An 8,657-nucleotide genomic window follows, 5' to 3' on the forward strand; every position below is an offset into this window, starting at 1 on the left:
TTTCACATTTCTTTATCTTTTTGCACCATTTTATATAAAGCTCTAACTAGAAAATGGTCAGAATCCATTTCGGCACCTTTCATACTTATCTTTCTCAGAAATTTCATGTGATTTATTTCCACCAATACGTAATCAATGTGATTAACTGTCCTTCCAACAAGAGACATCTAGGTTCCCTTATGTATTTCTTTTCGTTCTGGTGGTGTTCTCACGAACATATTTTTTTTCCATCGTAAAACTGATTAGTCTTTGGCCGTTATTTGTTACTTCATGATTGCATGATATATTCTAGCTACTACGTTTAATGTTTTACAGATGATATAAATTAAAGAATATTTTACATTACACATATAGTCCTGGATATCGCGTAACAAAAAAAAGTTGATTAACCCTTAAACGCCCAACCTTTTTTAGGTTCCATGTACGCCCAAGGGTGGGTAAAAAATGTCCACCTCGAAAATAGCTAATATATTTATTGAGAGTTGTTGAAAATGGATTAAACTTAAGAATCTTATGCTTAATAAACAGAGTATCTTCTAAAATATTAATATAAACAATTTACAAACCTTACAACAAAATTACAATGTACATCAAAATTAACATACCAGTAATTCAGATTTGTCGATTTTCTCCATATTGTTTCTTTCAGCCTCCTCATTGGCGGATAATTATGTAGATTATGTAATTCTTCTTATGGTGCCTATCCGTTACGGATGTTGGACACTAACATGGCTATTCTGACTTTGTTTACTGCTGCCCTGAAAATTCCGGTAGTGGTTAAGTTAAACCATTTTCGCAGGTTATGCAGCCAGGATATTCTTCTTCGTCCTGGACCTCTTTTCCCATGCACTTTACCTTGAAGTATGGTCCGAAGTAGGTCATATCGTTGTTCATTGCGCATTACATGGCCCAGGTATTCCAGTTTGCGACGTTTTATGGTTACGACTAGTTCGCGCTCTTTACCCATTCTATGTAGAACTTCTTCGTTGGTAACTCTGTCTATCCAGGAAATCCTCAAAATGCGTCTATAGCACCACATCTCAAATGCTTCGAGTCTCTTCAGTGATGCTTCAGTTAAGGTCTATGACTCCACGCCATATAAAAGAACGGAGAATACGTAGCACTTTAGTAAACGAATTTTTATTTCCAATTTTATATCGTGACTGTTAAAGATTTTTTTCATTTTGACGAAGGCTGATCTTGCTTTCTCGATCCTTATCTTAATTTCCGTCGATTGGTCCCACTGTTCATTTAAGTTTGCACCCAAATAACAAAAGTTGGTGATTTCTGTTATAGGTTGTTGGTTAACTAGTAATTGACCAGGTGGTATCCTATTTTTGCTTATAACCATGTATTTGTTTTTTTTTTATGTTAAAATCAAGCCCAAACCTGCTACTTACTTCTGCCACACTGGAGACAAGTGTCTGCAGACCTTCAAGACTGTCTGCAAAAATGACAGTATCATCAGCGTATCTTATGTTGTTCAATCGTTCTCCGTTTATAAGTATTCCCTCGTCTATGTCCGTTAGCGCTAGGTTCATAATGTGTTCTGAATATGTATTGAACAATAATGGGGACAATATACATCCCTGTCGCACACCTCTTTTTATCTTTATGTCGTCTGTTAACTGATCCCCTACTCTAACAGCTGCAGTTTGTTCGTAATAGATATTGTTTATTATACGGCGATCTCTGCTGTCTAGACCAATTGAATTTAATATTTTCATCAGTTCGTCATGTTTTATTCTATCGAACGCTTTCTGGTAATCAACAAAACACACATATATATCACAATTCACGTCTCTACATCTTTGAAAGAGAACTTGTATTGCAAAAAGTGCCTCTCGAGTACCCAATGCATCCCTAAAGCCGAATTGTGTGTTTGTCATGTGTTCTTCACACTTTTTATATATTCTTTTATGTATAATTTTTAAAAAAGTTTTCAGGATATGGCTCATAAGGCTTATTATTCGATAATCTTCACATTTTTTGGCATTGGGTTTTTTAGGGATTGTTATAAAAGTTGATCTTAGCCACTGTTGGGGTATTTTTCCACTTTGGTATATTTTGTTGAAGATCAAGGTAAGTCTTTTTACTTCGTCTTTATCCATAATTTTTAAAAATTCTGAGTAGAACTCGTCTGGTCCTGCGGCTTTTCCCTCCTTAATGTTGTTTATAGCAGCTTCTACTTCCGCTTCGAGAATAGGTGGTCCGGTATCGTCATTTTTATTTTGTGTGATGGTGACATTCCTATCGTCTTTAAATGTTGTCACATAGTTCATCCATGTTGTTTTTGTGTCTTCAATATCAACTGTTGGATTTCCTTGAGCGTCTGTTAAGTGTCCCGGCCTTTTTGATTTATAGATGCCTGCTGCTTCTTTGATCTTTTTGTGGAGGTTGAAGGAATCGTGTTTACGTTCCAACATCTCGATTTCTTCACACTGTTCTTCCAGATTTCTGTTTTTAGCTTCTCTGACAGCTTTTTTATCTCTTTGTCTAGAAACTGATATGCAACGTAATCTTTCCGCTTGGATTCTCTTCTTCTGTCCATCATCTGTAATATACCGTCGGTCATCCATGGCTTTTTCTTTTCTGTCTTTTTCGGTCGCAGGTATTGGTCTAATATTTCCTTCCCAATGTTTTCTAAGTGGTTTATTTCTGTGTCAACATCATTAACTACTTCTGACTTGGATATGTTGTTCTTCAGATATTCCCGTACTTCTTGCTTTATGTCATCATCTCTTAGTTGTTTGAGATCGTATCTTATAGGATTAGGTTTGTGGATTTTTTTTAATTTCAGACGAAACTTACCGATAAGTGGGTTATGGTCTGACTTAATATCTGCACCAGGGTAGGCTTTCACTGATGTTATAGAGTTTTTGAACCTTTTATTTATTAAAATATAGTCAATCTGGTTTCTAATGAGATTTTCTGGCGTGTCACCGGGTGAGCGCCATGTGTATAACCTTCTGTATGGTAATTTGAAGAGTGTATTGGTGATTATGTAATTATACATCGATAATTATATGGATTATCTTCCTACCAACGAGAAATTATATAGAAACCTTTAGTAACAAGTTTTGCCAAGGGTGTACTTTTTATACCCATCCACATTTAACTCAAGATGCTGCTTTTATTTTCAAAAATATTGGTAGAACCAAATTAACATTCGATAATGGGCTGTCTTTTTAACAATAAGTAATTTAAAAAAAAAATTAAACACGTAATAAATATGTTACAAGGGAATACGCATTAGGTGGACATTTTTTACCCACCCTTGGGCGTTTAAGGGTTAATAGCAAGCTGAAAATTTGTTAATAGCTTAACGGTGTCTAGTCGGACAAACTTTGTTGCATTGTTGCATACAAAAAAAGTTCCATGCATTTTGTTGGACAGAACATCCAATTGATTTGTTACCCTTTCATTAAACTCTCATGCAAAAATCAGACTGCTATTACTAACCAACATGATTCCTGTAATTTGACATGGTCTTCGTGTTCCACTCATTAAAATGCCCAGTTGGTGATAAATACCAGTCTGATTTTTGCATGAGAGTTTAATGAAATGGTAACAAATCAATTGAAAGTTCGGTCCGACAAAATACATGGAACGTTTTCGTAGTCTGACGTTCCAAATTTTTAACCTGTTCCACAATTAAAACTTCCCCTGTTCCAGTATTCCCAGACATCAAAGTTTGTCCGACTAGACACCGTTAAGCCATTAATAAATTTTTAGCTTGCTATTAATCAACTTTTTTTTGATACGCCCGATCCAGGTCTAATATCTCGAGTTGAATTACAAAATTTCCTTGAATTGCGCCCGTAATTTTAATTTGCTATATAATTTTTTATAGATCTGTTTTTACTACTTTGATTAAAATAATTAATGTTTTTTTACATTGTTTAACTTTTTCATATATTAAAACTGTTGATAAGCGTTTTTAATTAATCATCGAAGGCAATACGGATAATATGGTGGATAATTCGAAGCTATTTTGAATTTTAGCTATTAGAATGTTAGTCCTGTCGCCAGGGGGGGGGGTACAACGGCCTCCTTTATTCAGATGGACTTACCCAAGTTTTTTTATGTATTTTGACCCGTAGAACACGAATTTTTTGGGTAACAGGTGATCCGGATGTCGATAAGATTGTTATAAACAAAGAACTTGAGGAATTATATAACAGCGAATTCTCGCAAAACAAAACATTTTTTTGTATTTTTTGGGTCATTTTAAGCAAAAAATATTCCTACAAGTTTTTTCGTAGAATGCATAGTTTTAGAGATAACTGCGGTTAAACTTTCAAAAAATCGAAAAATGGCAAATTTTGAACCCGAATAACTTTTGATTAAAAAATAAAGTAGCAATTCTGCTTACCGCATTTGAAAGTTTAGGTCAAATTATATCGATTTTGATTATTTGCATTGCTAAAAATTAATTTTTTTATTGTTAAACAAAGCTATAAAAACATGGTGTTTCCCGTGCCTAATACATGCGTTTTAACGCATGCTACGTAGAAATTTCCTCGCTTGCACTTGTAGCTACTCTACCTACTCGTTCGATTTTAAATGAGAAATCATTGAAAACATCACTCACGCACTAGGTGCTTCTAGCTTTGTTTAACAATAAACTAATAAATTTTTAGTACTGCAAATAATCAAAACCGATATAATTTGACTTGAACTTTCAAATGCGATAAGCAGAATTGTTATTTTATTTTTTAATCAAAAGTTATTCGGGTTCAAAAATTGCAATTTTTCGATTTTTTGAAAGTTTAACCCCGTTTATCTCGAAAACTATGCATCCTACGAAAAAACATGTCGAAACATTTTTTGCTTAGAATGACCCAAAAAATACAAAAAGATGTTTTGTTTTGCGAGAAATCGCTGTTATGTAATTCCTCAAGTTCTTTGTCTATAACAATCTTATCGACATCCGGATCAACTGTTACCCAAAAAATTCGTATTCTACGGGTCAAAATATATAAAAAAAAACTTGGGTAAGTCCATCTGAATTAAGGAGGCCGTTGTACCCCCCCTGGCGACAGGACTATGTTATTTGACTCAAGATGCAGTTGAGTTTCAAGTGAACATCGCCTAAATCCCGTAATTTTGCCTAAATCCCGTAATTGGATCAAGATTTGCCAAACATCATTTTGTAGGTTTTTTAATAATTATTTATATTTGTTGATTTAGGAATCATAATCACTTAAACAATTCATTGTTTAAACTAAATTCCCGTCACTTCCGACGCAAAAGTAAGTTAAAAATTCGAATTCAGCGGCTCAAAATACAGTATGCGGAAAAATAAACACTACTGAAATGAATATTGAAAGGTTAATGATTATTTATATACAGGGTGCAACAAAAATACAGGTCATAAATTTAATCACATATTCTGGGACCAAAAATAATTTGATTGAACCTAACTGATCTTAGTACAAATATGCACATAAAAAAAGTTACAGCCCTTTGAATATATCGAAAACTATTAGAGATTTTTTATTGAAAATGGACATGTGGTATTTTTATGGCAGTAGTATCTTAAGAACAAATTATAGTTAAATTTGGACACCCCATAAAAATTTTATGGGGTCTTGTTCCTTTAAACCCCCCCAAACTTTTGTGTACGTTCCAATTTAATTAATATTGTAGTACCATTAGTTAAACACAATGTTTTAAAAAAATTTTTGCGTCTCAGTACTTTTTCGAAAAATCAGTTTATATCGAGATATTTTGAATATTTGTCAAATCCACCACATATTTGTATATGGTTAAGTACGATTATGGAAACTTGGTAATAATATGAACATTTATTTTTTATTTACATTTTTAGTTATATTTTGAACCACATTAAAAAAGGATCCACATCTCGATAAAAGATGCCTTATCAAAAAAATACAAAGAGGCAAAAAAGTTTTAAAAACACTGTGTTTAAATAATGGTATCGCAGCAATAGTTTAATTGGAACGTACACAAACATTTGGGGGGTTTAAAGGAACAAAACCCCCATAAAATTTTTATGTAAACATATTAAAAAAGAAGCTGCAACTCGATAAAAGCCGCCTTATCGAAAAAATACTAGGAGGCAAAAAAGTTTTAAAAATATTTATTTCAACTAATGGTGCCTCAAAAATAATTTAATTGGAACGTACACAAAAGTTTGGGGGGGTTTAAAGGAACAAAACCCCCATAAAATTTTTATGGGGTGTCCAAATTTCACTATAATTTTTTCTTAAGATACTACTGCCATAAGAATACCACATGTCCATTTTCAATAAAAAATCTCTAATAGTTTTCGATATATTGGAAAAAATCGATTTTCATTTTGTAACTTCAAAGAGCTGTAACTTTTTTTACGTGCATATTTGTACTAAGGTAAGTTAGGTTGAATCGAATTATTTTTGGTCCCAGAATATGTGATTAAATTTATGACCTGTATTTTTGTTACACCCTGTATATTTAGTGTACATGATATTATTAGACCGGGCAGTATCGTCGCCCCCGCTAGCGAAATTATTCCGATTAGATTTTTTTGCACAAACTTAATCAAAAAGAGGTCCTTATAACATATCCACAGGGTGCCGGCCTTTGCCATGGTCGAAAAATTGTTTAAACAATTTTTTTTAAACAAATTCACAAAAATAATTTTTTCATTTTGAACAAAATTTTTTTAGATAAATTGGCTTATTCTGAGCAAAAAAGTTTTCTTGTCATTTTTTTCTAAAATTGATTGTTGTCGAGTTATATGCGATTAAAAATTTGAAAAATGCGAAAATAGCCATTTTCAAGGCTTAATAACTCGAGTAAACACTATTATTATGAAATTCAAAAAGTGACCAAATCAAGTTTCAAACCCCTTCTTCAAGGTCCTGTAGAGATCTTTGTGATTATTTTATTACAAAGCTGTTATTTTTAATTATTAACAATTAGCGCTATAGTCCAGGATGTATCCGTCGCCCCCGTTAGTGAAATTATTCCGATTCCATTTTTTTGCAGAAACTTACTCAAAAGGAGGTCCTTATAACATATCCACAGGGTGCCGGGCGGTGCCGTGGTCGAAAAATTGTTTAAACAATTTTTTTTAAACAAATTCACAAAAATAATTTTTTTTATTGCGAACGATTTTTTTTAGATAATTTGGGTTATTCTGAGCAAAAACGGTCTCTTGTGATTTTTCTCTAAAATTGTTTGTTGTCGAGTTATATGGCCATTTTCGCATTTTTCAAATTATAAATCGCGTATAATTCGACGACAATAAATTTTATAAAAAATCACAGGAGACATTTTTTGCTCAGAATGTCCCAAATTATCTAAAAAAAATTTGTTTGAAGAAAAATTATTTTTGTGAATTTGTTTAAAAAAAAATTGTTTAAACAATTTTTCGACCACGTCACCGCCCGGCACCCTGTGGATATGTTATAAGGACCTCGTTTTGACTAAGTTTCTGCAAAAAAATGGAATCGGAATAATTTCACTAACGGGGGCGACGATACATCCTGGACTATAGCGCTAATTGTTAATAATTAAAAATAACAGCTTTCTAATAAAATAATGACAAAAATCTCTTCAGGACCTTGAAGAAGGGATTTGAACCTTGATTTGGTGACTTTTTGAATTTCATAATAATAATGTTTAATTGAGTTATTAAGCCTTGAAAATGGCCATTTTCGCATTTTTCACATTTTTACTCGCATATAACTCGACACCAACCAATTTTAGAAAAAAATGACAAGAGACCTTTTTTGCTCAGAATAAGCCAATTTATCTAAAAAATTTTTGTTCGAAATGAAAAAATTATTTTTGTGAATTTGTTTAAAAAAAATTGTTTAAACAATTTTTCGACCACGGCACCGCCCGACACCCTGTGGATATGTTATAAGGACCTCCTTTTGAGTAAGTTTGTGCCAAAAAATCGAATCGGAATATTTTGGATAGCGGGGGCGACGGTACTGCCCGGTCTATATAGCCTTTCCGATAAACCAGATGTTAAACATACCATCTGGCACGATGGTATCATTCTAGTCCACAATTTTGACTAGAAATCTTTAATTCTAGTCCACAATTCCGGAATGTCAGATGGTCGATCGGTCTGTCTCCTTCAGCATTCCCCAAATGTACGCATCAGGTGGCGTTAGGTCTCTGGTGATGGCGATCTTTCAAAATGATCGCGCAGTATTCGAAGAGACTCCCTGACCGTGTAACAGGTTCCTCCATACTGCTAAAACCATTTTTGATTTTAAGCTTGGACCGCTTTCGCCACTTTTTTGTATGACCGAAAATAGTACTCCACGATAAAAAGTTTTTCTGCAAAACTGAGAACTATGCTGAAACACCAACATTAACACGACATTCACATACGTTATAACGACGTTCGGAAACCACTCACTATGTTTCAGCGCATGACACAAATAAATTTAAGGCGTAGGCATATCAGTACTGTTTATTTTGCCACATACCGTATATATGAATGCACTCTGAAACTTCGTAAACTTTGATCGATCATGAAACAGTCCTGGCCCTTGGACTAATATATAAACCTACTTTTAAAAAACGTTTGTCTTCTGAAAGTTTCTGAAATATGTAATAACAAGCAAATTAAAAATCGACACAATGAAATAATGAGATTTGTAGTAACTGTTTTGGGTGTAAAGCAAGCT

At 33.4% G+C, this 8,657-nt stretch overlaps 2 protein-coding genes across 3 annotated transcripts in view; one reads left to right on the plus strand and one right to left on the minus strand.

The window, feature by feature from the left end:
- LOC126880538 (uncharacterized) overlaps nucleotides 1-8,657 on the minus strand; it is a 391,874-nt gene that overhangs the window by 186,927 nt on the left and 196,290 nt on the right. The window lies entirely within an intron of this gene.
- Nucleotides 1-8,657, plus strand: part of LOC126880537 (sphingolipid delta(4)-desaturase DES1) — a 99,171-nt gene that overhangs the window by 79,428 nt on the left and 11,086 nt on the right. The window lies entirely within an intron of this gene.

Source organism: Diabrotica virgifera, chromosome 2, assembly GCF_917563875.1.
Source record: "Diabrotica virgifera virgifera chromosome 2, PGI_DIABVI_V3a".
Classification (NCBI taxonomy): domain Eukaryota; kingdom Metazoa; phylum Arthropoda; class Insecta; order Coleoptera; family Chrysomelidae; genus Diabrotica; species Diabrotica virgifera.